General features: G+C 36.5%; 1 protein-coding gene across 21 annotated transcripts in view; it reads left to right on the forward strand.

Annotated features, from left to right (window-relative positions):
- The first annotated feature begins 5,890 nt into the window (after positions 1–5,890).
- Positions 5,891–13,043, forward strand: part of LOC120533808 (protein-methionine sulfoxide oxidase mical3a-like) — a 457,937-nt gene continuing 450,784 nt past the window's right edge. For 10 of the 21 annotated variants that reach the window (XM_039760784.1, XM_039760791.1, XM_039760789.1 and 7 more), the window contains exon 1: positions 5,945–6,302. The gene's annotated coding sequence lies outside the window, so the exon portion shown is untranslated. Of the gene's footprint in view, positions 6,303–13,043 lie in introns of all 21 variants that reach the window. The other 11 variants (XM_039760798.1, XM_039760801.1, XM_039760800.1 and 8 more) reach the window with 6 other exon arrangements.

A 13,043-nucleotide genomic window follows, 5' to 3' on the forward strand; every position in this document is an offset into this window, starting at 1 on the left:
AAATTGCTCTACAGAGAAAATAGTTATGGCTTTTTCTGTACTATGGGTTACAGCATTCTACAGTAAACGTCGTAGTTTGGTGGGGGGAAAATCACGTGCGTTAAATGAGATTTTCTGTCAATGGTGGCACAAGCCGGTAAGTGCCTTGTCCTGTGACACGCAGTGAGCTGTAGACACTGATTGAAGTCCAAAGTGTGGTGTAGTGGCTTTGTAACAGAGTACATGCTGCATAATGTTCAGGTAACTGCTTCTCTTTTTCAAAATATTACAGTGTTGCTTTACTGAAAGCTGTTAATGGAACCCACCCACCAGGGTTGCACAAGCCAGTGTGGCCTAGTGCCAGTCCCAAGCCCAGGTGACTTGGGAGGGTTGCATTAGGAGGGGTATCCAGCATAAAACTTGTCACAAATCAAACATGTAGATGAGAAACAGAATGTCCATACCAGATTGGTCGAGGTCCGGGTTACCAACGACCACCACTGATGAAGCTCTCCGGCAGGGTATTGGCAGAAACTATGCTACTGCAGGACAAAGAAGGTGAAGGAGAGCAAGAGGGGGAAAGCAGGTTCAAAGACAATGGGAGAGGAGGAAGGGAAAGAGTGTGGAGGTCAGAGTCTGAACATTGAATGTTGGCACTATGACTGGTAAAGGGACCAATATGATAGAGGAGGCCAAGTAGAAAGCGGGTAAGGCCAGAAGCATCAAAGGTGAATGCAAACTGTTCTGCCATTATCTGGACGGGAAGAGAAACAGGGTAGTGGTATTCGTGAAGGAAGATTATGTTAGGACTGTTTTGGAGGTGAAGAGAATGATGAGTATAAAGTTGGAAATCGAAGGGGTAATGTTAAATGTCAATAACAACAACAACAACATTTATTTATATAGCACATTTTCACATGTCATCAGCACATATGCTCTACAAGTGGGATGTGAGATGGAGGAGAAAGAAGATTTCTGGAATAAGTTAGGTGAAATTGTGGAGAGCATACTCAAAGAAGAAAAAGTGGTGATCGGAATGGATCTTAACAGGCACGTTGGCGAAGGGAACAGTGGTGACGAGGGGCTAATGGGCAGGTATAGAGTTAAGGAGAGAAATGTTGAAGGGCAGCTGGTGGTTGACTTTGCCCAAATGATGGAAATAGTGGTGGTGAATGCATATTTTAAGAAGAAGGAGGAGCACAGGGTGACATGTGTAATCAGATCATTAGGACAGCATTTTTTCACTTAAGAAACATAAGTAAAGTTAGACCGCTTATATCACTGAAAGATGCTGAGAAATTAGTTCACGCGTTTGTTTTCAGTCGACTAGATTACTGTAACGCACTCCTCTCAGGACTACCCAAAAAAGATATAAATCATTTGCAACTAATGCAGAATGCAGCTGCTAGAATCCTAACTAGGAAAAGAAAATCCGAACACATTTCTCCAGTTTTAATGTCACTACACTGGTTACCTGTGTCATTCAGAATTGACTTTAAAATTCTGCTTATGATTTATAAAGCCTTAAATAATCTCGCCCCATCTTATATATCGGAATGTCTGACACATTATATTCCAAATCGTAACCTCAGATCCTCAAATGAGTGTCTCCTTAGAATTCCAAGAACAAAACTTAAGTGGTGAGGCGGCCTTCTGCTGTTATGCACCTAAAATCTGGAATAGCCTGCCAATAGGAATTCGCCAGGCTGATACAGTAGAGCACTTTAAAACACTGCTGAAAACACATTACTTTAACATGGCCTTTTATAACTTCATTTTAATCGTAATTTAACTTAATCCTGATACTCTATATGTTCAATTTCCTCAAAATAACTATTCATGGTGGCTCTAAAATCGGTACTGACCCCTACTCTCTTTTCTGTTTCTTTTTCCGGTTTCTTTGTGGTGGTGGCCTACGCCACCTCCACCTACTCAAAGCTTCATGATGCTCCAACAATGATGGATGGATTAAAAGGCAGAAGTCTACGTGACCATCATCATCATCAAGCCCTTCCGTGAGAATCCTAAATCCAAAGAGGACTGTTTCATTTATGTTAGGTAGAATGCCCAGAGGGGACTGGGCAGTCTCATGGTCTGGAATCCCTACAGATTTTATTTTTTCTCCAGCCGTCTGGAGTTTTTTTGTTTTTCTGTCCCCCCTGGCCATTGAACCTTACTCTTATTCGATGTTAATTAGTGTTGATTTATTTTGTTTTATAATTGTGTCTTACATTTTTCTATTCTTTAATATGTAAAGCACTTTGAGCTACTGTTTGTATGAAAATGTGCTATATAAATAAATGTTGTTGTTGTTGTTGATGTGAAGGTGGTGGTAGGTGCTCACAGGTGGACTGTGTTCTATGTAGGAAATGCAATATAAAAGAGATTTGAAACTGTAAGATGGTGGCAGGGGATAGTGTAGCTAGGCAGCATCGATTGGTGGTATGCAGGATGAATTTCAAGTTGAAAAAAGAAAGACAATGAGAATGTAACCAATGATCAGATGTCAGAAGCTGAAAGAGGAAGACTATTATGTAAAATTCAGAGAGGAAGTGAGACAGGTGCTGGGTGGTGGTGAAGACATGATAGATAATTGGAACACCACAGCTGAAGTGGTAAGAGAGAGAGATACAGTTGTCAACAGGGTTTTGTGGCCGTCCAAGTGGAAAAAAACTATTTTTTGTATAGAAAAAATATTGTAAACAAATCCAGACCTGTAAATGCCCCGCACCCACACAGACACTCAACTGGAGGTGAAAGGAGAGGAAAGAATTTCATTATTTGTATGGTTGTTGGCTGTGCTTCATTGTTAATGTGCTTGATGGATTAAAAATTAATTATCTGAATCTGTGACTGTGTTGGGTATTGTTGGGTCTGGGGTTTGGGGCTCAGTGGCACCCCCCACTGGTTACAGGCCAAACATCCCTCAGAAAAAGGACGGTGATCTTTTACTTTATGAATTCCCATTGAAAACCATGTTTTAAGTCATTTAAATAAATGTTTTTTGTACAATGTTCCTTGACTGAATTGGATTACAGTATATAGCAGATTTTGATATAATGATTTTTAATTAAACATAAACATATGTTCATGCTTCCATTATAAACTGTATAGTCCTTTTACATTTTAATGAAGGGTCACATTGAAAGCCTGATAGTCTGTATAAATCTTGAGACAAATTCACTTTTTTCCATCTATATATCTAAAAAAAATCAGTGGCCATCTTTAGGCAAGATGTCTTGGCCTGAGTTCCCTCAAAAGCTTGAATATTGTAATCTTTTTAGTTAGCCAATAAAAGGTATCAGTTTGCTTAACTTCTCATTACATCCGTAATGGCTAAGACGGTACAACACAAAAACAATTTTTTTTATTTAATATTGGTCTTCCTTCATGTAACATTTTACATTTCTTTATAATAGATTCATTGTGATGTGTATAGTATCTGCCTGAATGGGAAATCTGTATTGTATGATCAACATGTACATATATACTGAAAAACATTTTATGATCTTTAAAAATTGTTTTATATTATATCTGAAAATATGGCTATTTCAAGATAGCTTAAAAGCACTGCATTTTTAGATATCTCAAATGCGTTTAAAATTGAGATAAGCACTATATAAATGTAAAGAATTATTATTATTGTTATTATTAAAATATCTTGCAATGGTATCCTGGTTATTCTCCATTATTGGAAATATATTTTAAGATATGATATATATTTCAAGCTATCTTAAAAATAACTATTTTGTGTATTTTGAAATGTTAGAAATGCAATTCAAGATATCTTAGAAAGATCTGTAAAAATTGTCAGTGCTTTTAATGGGACTTCCTCTCATTTCTCGATAAGAAGTTGCTTTCAGCATATGCACAGTAAATTATATTAAAATATCTCAAAATCTATTTGAGATATCCCCAAATGCACAGGAAACTATATTAAGATATCTCAAAATGTACTCAAGGTATCTTAAAATGCATTTCAGATAGTCTTCACTTTGACTGAAGTTTATGATGTCTAAAATATGTTTTAGATATCTCAGATCCATCTTAAAATGGATTTCTGTTCTATTTGAGATATCTTAAAATTCATTTCAAGATATCTGCAATTTATTTTACAATATCTTTAAAACAAAGGAAGTTAGACAAGATAATTTTCACATCTAAAATACAATTAAGGATATCTTGAAGTAGTCCCTTGTTTATGTCAGAAATACATTTCAAAATGTCTCAAAAGAGCTTCCTGTGCATTTCAAGATATTTTATTAAACGATATCTTAAAACAGACATGAAGTCTTTTTGAAAGAAGAAGAAATTTTACAGGAAGTGATTTTGGGATATCTCATAATAAATTTTAGATATCCTAAAATGGTCAGTATTAGATACATCTCAAGATGTATCTGGAATAGACAGGAAGTTATCTGAAAATGTATTTGAGATATCCTCAAATATAAAGATATCTGAAAAGGTGATCTGCACTTTAAGATAACACAATTTTTTTTACATATCTCTAAATTTTAATTTGGCATACAACAGACCTGGTCTGTCCATAATGATTCTACAGTTTATCTGATGACCCACCTAATGTCTCCAATAAATGCACCATGCTTATTACTTAGTTATTTATAAATGGAAACTATTTGAATTTAGAATTAAGTAGGTAGATATCTCTTGCATAGAAATCAAGCTCCTATAACAACCTGCTAAGTAGAAAAAAGTAAACTTCCATTGGGAGTCCACTTGGAGGTGTACACCTGAAGGTCACTGCTGAAAGCCCCCCTTTACAGGGAAGCCTAAGCAAGAACAAAACTGCCTGATAGTGGTAACCTAAAGAGAAAGGAAAACTCGGGGAAAATTATTGTGCTATCAATATTTCCATTTCAGTTAGACAGAGAAACACCACAAAAAGAGTTGCACAAAAGTACAGCAATAGTAAGCTATTGGGGCCATTCTCTGCATTTTCTAGAAATTTTAATAAAAAAGACAAATCACAAAACACCCAGGCAGCCCCTGCACCACCAAACCCCTGCTACTGCATAATCACTGGCTTACCTCTGCAACCTGATAAATCTACCTGCCAGGCTTACTGTATATCACATTTATTAACTTACTGTATATACCCTTTTCACTCCATTCATCCATCCACTTAATTTATTGTTTTTGTAAATTTGGAAATATGAAATATTTTTGCAATAGTTGAATTACATTAAAGCTCAGCATAATAAACTTTAAGCACCTGAACATATCATTGTGGGTGCCTTTTAGTGCACTTTTCTTGTCCTCCCATAGTAAGATGCCCACCTGTGACTTTTTGTACTGTGTAGTGCACAAAATGTTCAAGATGCAATAAGACTACTGAGCTAAAGGATAAAATAAAACATGCATGTACTAGGATCCTGCTAGCTGCAATGGTAAACTTATTAGCTCATGCAAAATTTCTTTTGAAAAAATGTTTGTGTGGGATAACTCAGTAAATCAGCTTTGTGCTTAGTTATAGAAACAAACAAATGCAGGTGCATTCGTCGAATAGAAATGAGTGGATGGACGTGTGGCAGTTGCAGCAGAGTCGTTTTAAGATCTTTATAGTGGCACCCCATTTTTGGGGGACTGCCCGAATCTTCTGCTCTCTGTTCTTTTCTGCTACATAAAAACCTTATTCCTTTGATCAATAGGGCAAGGCTAATTCTTTCTGCAATAAGTGCATACTTAAACATGTTTATTTATGAATCCCTGGCAGAATGTTGGATGGAGTAGAAGTTTTTCATTTCTCCACATGACTAAATAACTGGGTCAGTTAAGATGAGACGATGATTCGAAATGAAAACAGGCAGGCACTGCATGTCTCCTGGATTAGCGTCACTCTGTACTCTTCTTGCAAGATGGTAGACTTAGCAAAGAAATGTGAGGAGTGAATATTGTGTTCTTCTGTTTTGTTCAATTCATTGTAGACTGAAATCATCCTGTCAGCAGGAGCAGAGAGGCAGGGTTAATCTGTCTGTGCTGTGGCTCAGCAGTCAGGGGGTTAATCTGGCTTATGATGGTAATTATAATGATGGTGTACTGTCTGTAGAGAGGAAAAAAAAGAGAAAGGGCCTGGCAAAGCCTACTAGCCTGCTCAGTGGGAGGAGCCAGAGAGTGCTAGTGGGATCCTTCTGCTGACCTTGGAGTGAGCCGGGAAGAGGGAAAAATAGACAGAGGAAGAGAGAGAGAGTGTGTGAACTACGCTCTGCTGCTAAATGTGAGTACGGAGTGTCTCAACTCTCTGTGGCAGCCAGCAGCAAACGGCAATCCAGGAACATACACAAGGACTGAGACTGACAGACACAGTAAGTACAGACCTCTATGCTTTTATTTTTCTCATGTTGCAGTCAGTAATGTCTTAGGCTGTATTTCTGCTGCTGAGGCACTGGCATCACATTATGCCTGGGCAGCCCTGTCTGCATGAGCACATCAGGCCAAATGCCCTGCCTCTTGAAGAATGATGCTGGCACTGTGGGAAGCCATTCTTTTTGTAGGAGGATTGTATTTTCTGGATGGAGGCAATAGCTGGAATCTCAAATCACATAATACCCAGAACACAGAGTGTTGCCTTGTGTATTCTCTTGTTTGTTAAAATGACTTTGTGTAAAATGATGAAAGGAGCCTATTTATTGCAATGCGGCTTACAGTATGGCACTCAGGGTAAACAGGTATGCAAACAGTTCAGGGTGTTTGGCAATAGAGATGTAGAGTACAGTGTGTAGTGTACAGTGTCTTACTCCAGAATTCAGCTATAAAAGGATAACTTGAAATAATCGTATTAGAGTTGTTAGCGGCTGAAGATCACAAGGAGCTAAGTGAACGTAGATGATGCCTTGCTCTTCTTATGCAGTAGTATTCTGCAGCAGCTGCTTTAACAATAGGGGCTTTGGAGTATGTTTTTTTTTCTTGTCTGAATATGTTGTTATGATTTTCTTTCTGCCTTTGCAGCTGTTGCTTAAAGTATATTGAATCGTTTAATGACATTACGCTTGTAATGGAATAAGACTTGAACAAAAAATCATCTACGGAACATTCTTCTGGCTTTACAATTTACATCTCTTCATGCTGATTTTTCCTTTATGTGAAGCACTGATGGTACATGTTCTGTACTTTTATTGTTGGATTTCATTTGCTTTGTATGTGATTGTATATATATAATCACACACACACACACACACATATATATATATATATACACACACACATGCACACGCGCACACACACACATACATACATATGTAGCAATTAAGTATTTACAACATTCAATTCAATTTAACTTACTCTTGCACACTATTCTTTACATTTACATTCCTATAATATATACAGTTTATGAGTGTCAAGTTTTGCAAAGTTCCCACCATTATATGTAATACCCTTATTTTGCTGCATACTTTTCAATTCCTTCTCTTCCTCTTCAAAATCACATTATTTCTCCAGGAGTTTAAAATAAATTGTGTTTAGGCTACAGTTTTTTTTTTTTTCTTTTGGTGGTGACATACTATATACAGTGCCAGATAGAGATGGACACTGCTTTAGGACCAGAAGTTTCAATTCACAAGTGCACTGCCATGTAGGCGTTAGTCTGTTTTGGAGCGCCTTGAATCTAAACTATTTACTCGCATAGCAATGATTGTGCATTTGCAAAACTTAATTGTACTCTGTGCATGCTCATCACCACATAAATAATTATAGGATGGCATGATTACATTTCATCACAAATTAATTCCAAGGTCTGTCATTGTAATTAAATATAGGTCATCAATTCCTTGTTGTTAAATGACTCAGAAATCACACATCCTTACTAGTCCCGAATTCTCTGTCTCCTGAGCATACTGTTCTGCTCAGTATGGACTTGTAATGGTGCTTGACATGAGAATATTTTACAGTGTAGTGACAGCACTGACTCCAAAGATAACAACCAATGTTGGATCTTTGGTCTTACAGAAGATGTGCATAATCCCCTTGGGGTTAATAAAGTATCTATCTATCTATCTATCTATCTATCTATCTATCTATCTATCTATCTATCTATCTATCTATCTATCTATCTATCTATCTATCTATCTATCTATCTATCTATCTATCTATCTATTTACTCAGCCTTTTGAAACCCTGATGTGCTGAATCCAGGATGATTGGGAGAGAGCTAGATATGGATTGCTATCACAGGTTTGTGATAAGTCGCACTGCTCAAAAAGGTCTGAGATGTGAATGGCATCACCAACAAGGATTGCAAATGATGGCACATGCAAGTATTTGGCATGTTAATCTATTACAGTGAGGTGGTGACATCACAACCTAAATAGCACAACTTTTGTGTCCAGTGTGTGGCAATACTGAGAGAGTGATGACCAAGATTTGGATTCAGATCTTTGGTGAGAGCTATAGTAACCTTTAAGTGTAAACCCATGCTCTGTTGTACTGGTGTAAATTTGTTGGATATCTTTTACTGTAGATGGTTAATTCACGTTGAGGAATAACAATTTTTTGTATGTGAAAATAATATCAGTCATTTAGATTCCTACTACATGTGGCCTGTGGTGGGAGGACTAAAACTTCATCTCAGATGTGGAATAAAGGGCAAATCAGTACTCATTTATGCATAGCTTAAATGAAGTCACTGCAAATTATATATATAAAATTATACAGTAGTATAAGTGATGTTGGTGTTGCTTGCTTAGCAAATTAAGCAAAGGCATTCTCATGAATTACTTTTCCTTCCATTTTAAAGTCATCTGCCCAATTATAATGTTATTTGCAGTATAAAAAGCCCTGTGCAGCATGTATCAAATGTGGACACTTGACTGCTGTCTGGCACTAGTGTGGAGACATTACAGAATTGTGAGTATTCTTGTATGCAGCAAAAGCCAAATATGATGTTTCCTGAGGTCTGCAGTGTACTGTAGGTAGGTAGCATGTAATTTCCAGTAGACTGATATATCGATCCTTTTATTTTGCTCTACTGATCAAACAATTTTTACTTTACTTTTTACTTTTTCTAATACATCCCCTCATAATTTTACTTATTGCCTTTCATATTATGCGTGCTTCTAAAGCAAATTACATTTACAGCGATTCGAGCATTGGGAGCTCAGATAGACTAACTGACCTGCTCTCGGTTGTGCACTAATAAAGTTACTACCTGTAACCTAGAGCCTTAGAGAGTTGGCCAAGATTTCTGCTTGCATTGAAGTGTATTACTTTAACACCTTCCTAGAGTAAACAGAGATTCAAAGAATATCTGTCCACAGATCTTCTTTTTGCAGTTATCACATGCTGTATTAATCATTAAAAATATCCAAACATTGTAATGTGTCATCATTTCAGCAGGTTATCAGGGTTATAGGACAGTGCTTAATAGATAATCACATTATATTAATGCTGCCATAATGATGCAGCAGCAGCAGCAGCAGCAGCAGCAGCAGCAGACAACACTGTGTTGTTGTATTTTGCCAAGACTTGCTAAATTTAGGGGTATAAGAAAACTTCACTCATTCATATACATGTGCAAATAAACACTTCAAAAGGGTGCATTTACCAATGGCACTTCTTAAAAACTTTGGTAACAGTTTACTTCTAAATAACCAATTTGTCCATTTTAAATGTGCAAAGGTTTGTGTCTTGCCGTTGTTGAAAGAACTTGCCATGTAATATCTTGTGCCAAGAATGAAGGAAGCCCGAAAGAAATTTAACATATTTCTGGAAAAATATGAAGTGAACATAAATATTATCTGTTTAAATATAAGATTAATACCAAAGCCTAATGAATTCTCTTCCTGGCAAAGTAGAGAAAATAAAATTATCTCAAACTCCAAACTTAATACAGGACGAGCATCCATGATTCAGAGCTTTATTGCCTAACAATTTTAAAATGAAGATGTCATAGGCCATATGTACTGTATCATGCTCTGTGTAATTATACAGGTCAGTACTTTGTAATCCAGGGCAGATTTACAAAATAGTTTAATAGGCCCTTTTAACATGATGAACATTAGCTTTACTATTGTCAACAGTGTTAGAGCATCAAGTTTGGATTGAGGATTATATATGTGGATCTTGAAAACTCTGGTACTTTGTTGCATGCCATTTTAAATCTCACAACTTAATGAAATTCTAATCTTTTTCAATTATATGACCTAAAGCATCACACGCTTTCTCATACCTCCATGGTAAAGAAGTTTCTTCTTCGTTTGAAAAATTGGAGTCATGTTTTCAGACTACATCAGCGTCACCGAGTAACCCAAAGGTCGTGTACAGTACCATATAAGCAGTAAGCATCATGTCCCTTTTTATTGTACATCTGTCAATCCATCATTTGAGCTTCCTTTTCAAATTAACATATTGTGGAAAGCAATTTTGCAATCTCTTAATCATTGTGAATGAATCAGAATCCAACTTTGAACAGGACATAAGTCCATTACAGGTCACTTTCACAGTCACTCCTTTTAAGCAAATTAATAGATGCCAGTTAGTCTAACATTCTTGTCTTCAGGATATTTGAGGAAACAGGTAAATCAGGTGAAAACCACATATAATAAATACAGTGAGAATGCACCAACTCCTCAAAGAAACTGATGAGGCTAGTGCATTGAGCTCACCATAAGTATTTCATGTAACCTGTGAGAGTATAATTAAAGAAGCTAGTTGTTATTTTTGACTTATCTCAAAATGCATTTGTTTTTTTATGATTTATTTTTATATTGGTTATAATTGTCTCAAAGTAGGCCATTAGTGTACAACATGTCTACCCCCAAAAGTGCTATCCTTTATATTGTACGTTTACATTGATAACTTGTATACAGGTATTTGTCAGATATTGGCTTGCTTACTTACTTCATCTTTTCAACTTCTATGACCTAGAGAAAACCTGGCCAGTACTTATGAGACTTATTTCCAGCTTAAGAAACTATCAGGTGAAATTGAGTTTGATATATCTGCAGTACATATTGCAGTAACATGGGGATTGGCTTTATAAGTAATGGTTGCTTTGTCTATTGTAGTTTTGTTTTGTAGTCTAATTTCCAAATGGCTTTTCTGGACAGTCATTAATAATAAATGGGGTATACGTTTTATTTTATTATTATTCTTATTGAAAACAGAGCCAATGATAGTATTTCAGCAAAGGTTCTTTCACTACTTCTTGTCTTCTTGTCCATTTCTTTAGCTTCAAATGAGAAGGCAGAAATTCTTCACCTTACTGAGACCGTAGAAGTAAATATAATAGACATTCATAATTTCAACCTGCATTAACAGCATTTGAGAACACATTTCAACCAAAGTGTATATTCATATAAGTAACAGTATAACTGAGAAACAACATTTTAAGTTTTTTCTTCTACCATAAAGGTTCTTCTGTGCTAGGCTAATCAATAGATTAAGGGGGACATAATGTGCTTCCTGTTGTGTCTTTGTGAAATATGTATTTTTGTTGAAATTTTAGTACCACCAGCAATAACACATGTAATAGAGAAAGCAGTCATAATGTTTGTGTGTAATATTTTGCCTATGTATAATGCAGAATACGATAGTAGCCAGTGTCTTAGCAAGCAGGCAGTGTGTTGCTGGGGAATTTCTCAGTAATGTGTAGAATTGCTCACACTGACACAAACTGATTAGATGGCCACATTCCAAGGGAGGATTTATACTTACATTTACATCTGTAAAATATGTCCTTACAAGGCCTTATGGGATTATTGAAATCAGATTTTAGATCTGTAAAAGTGACTACCTAAGACTAAACCTCAAACTGATCAATCAATATCAGAAAAGATGCATTTTTAGAAAACATTGGAGGTATCATCAATGGAAAGTTATGAGCTACGAACGACATCAGAAGGTGAGTGTCCTTATCTTGACATGACAGATTAATTATCCTGTATTTCCCTGTTCCCAATTGCTTGCCTGTAAAGTAAATCAAATTAACTAGATTTGCAATATAAATATTTTATGTATTTTCTACTTTCCTGGATCACGTGAAATATAAAATTAACCTTACTTGTGATTTCCGCAACTGAAAATAGTGCAGTGTAAAGGATGTGATTGATGATAATTTTGCAATTTTTGTAAATGTTCCCCAGGCCACTAGAGGACGCTGGTGGATGGACTTGCATGACCACAGTGGGAGAGTACAGACAGCCTGGCTGTCTCAGTCACTCTCTATAGCATAGGGAGCCTGCAACAAATCCTGATGCTGTTGGGAGACTTTTTAAGGTGAGGCTTTTTAATGGTAGCTGGGTAATCTGTAGGAATTTATGAAGGATTACCCAAAATTGTTCCCGGACCTGTTCCAACCAATACAATGGGGAAGGTAGCTGGTGATAAGGGCTCAACAGGCAGGAGGAAGGAAAGTACCCGTTTCTGGTGAGAACAGCAAAGTGTTAATGGGCTTGTTACCCCTTGGAATGGTCAGACATTATGTGTGTTTCATGGGACCACTTGCTTTATGTATTCTTCTTTTCCCTGCTCAGTTGGTTTACTTGTTTTCTTAATAACATCCCATTTATTATTTTGATCATCCATAGGATTTGGTGATGGCCCATCAATGCCCCAAAAGTGCATAGCAGTTTGCCTTCTCCTATTTCAAGAAGTGAATTTCATAGGAGGATCTTAATTGTAAACCTTTCTCGTACTTTCCTCTTTGAAAACTTTTCTTTGTCTCCTTACACCTCAGGATGTTTGTGAAAGCTTAGAAATACCACTTCTGTGCTACCAAAATCAATAGGTTATCCTTTATAATTGATTACAGACTACCTAAACAATTTCTTGGCCAATTGTGACAAAAATCCTGCCTGAAATGGAATAATCATTCTTTCTTTTAAGAAATGTTCAGAATTTCAGAAATTTCAGTTAGCAGTTGCTTCAGTGTCAGACTTGCCTCCAACCCTTTGACTTTTAGTTCCAAATACTGTAGAGACAAGTAACATTTTGCCTGTTGGAAAGGATTATGTGGTGTTAGATAGCATACATCTGTCTATCACTAGTCATTTAAAAGATCACTTTTGCCAGAATTGCAAAAAAAAAAAAACTCCTTTGGAAGCCAACCCTTT

This window comes from Polypterus senegalus, chromosome 8, assembly GCF_016835505.1.
Source record: "Polypterus senegalus isolate Bchr_013 chromosome 8, ASM1683550v1, whole genome shotgun sequence".
Taxonomy (NCBI): domain Eukaryota; kingdom Metazoa; phylum Chordata; class Cladistia; order Polypteriformes; family Polypteridae; genus Polypterus; species Polypterus senegalus.